General features: G+C 35.6%; 1 pseudogene; it reads right to left on the bottom strand.

Annotated features, from left to right (window-relative positions):
- Positions 1–245: 245 nt before the first annotated feature.
- On the bottom strand, positions 246–364 carry LOC118608025 (annotated as a pseudogene).
- Between the last annotated feature and the right edge of the window lie 463 nt (positions 365–827).

The following is an 827-nucleotide window of genomic DNA, read 5'->3' as shown; positions in this document are numbered from 1 at the left end:
ATGTACTACCTCTTCTTTATCCATTCATATATTGATGGACACTCAGGATGCTTCCATGTCTTGGCTATTGTAAATAATGCTGCAATGAACTAAGAATTCACATGTCCCTCCAAAGTACTGTTTTGGTTTTTTTTTCAAATAAATACCCAAAAGTAGGAAGAAGTAAGATTGTTGGGTCCGTCTTTGTCTCTTGTTATGGCCTTTGTTTTATTTTACATACATACATTTATTTGTTTGTTTGTTTGTGCCTACAGTACCTGATTTTCCTAGGTGGTCTCCCAACCAAGTACTAAGTAGGCTTGATCTTGCTTAGCTTCCGAGATCAGACGGAATCAGGTGTGTTCAGGGTGGCACGGCCATAGACAAGCCTTTATTTTAAAGTCTACTTTGCCTTTTATAAGTATTGCTACCCCGGCTTATTTTCATTTCTGTTTTTATTAAATATCGTTTTGCATCCTTTTACTTTCAGTCTGTGTGTCTCTTTCAATCTGAAGTGAGCCTCTTGTAGGCAGCATACATAAGGGTCTTGTTTTCTTATCTATTTAGCCACCTATCTTTTCAATGAAGCGTTTACGCCATTTACATTCAAAGTAATTATTGCTAGATATGTAGTTACTACCATTTTATTATTCACCTTTTTAATCATTTTTTTTCTTTTTTTCATCCTTCTTAAAGAAGACCCTCTAACATTCCCTGTAATGCTGGCTTTATAATGATGAGCTTCTTTAACTTTTTCTTGTCCAGGAAGCTCTTTATCCATTCTTCGATTCTAAATGATAGTTTTGCTGGGTAGAGTAATCTTGGTCATTGGTCCTTGCTTTTCATCA

The sequence above is a fragment of the Rousettus aegyptiacus genome, unplaced genomic scaffold (genome assembly GCF_014176215.1).
Source record: "Rousettus aegyptiacus isolate mRouAeg1 unplaced genomic scaffold, mRouAeg1.p scaffold_m13_p_9, whole genome shotgun sequence".
NCBI lineage: Eukaryota > Metazoa > Chordata > Mammalia > Chiroptera > Pteropodidae > Rousettus > Rousettus aegyptiacus.
Note: the sequence above shows the minus strand (reverse complement) of the source record. Positions and strands in the feature narration are given on the sequence as shown.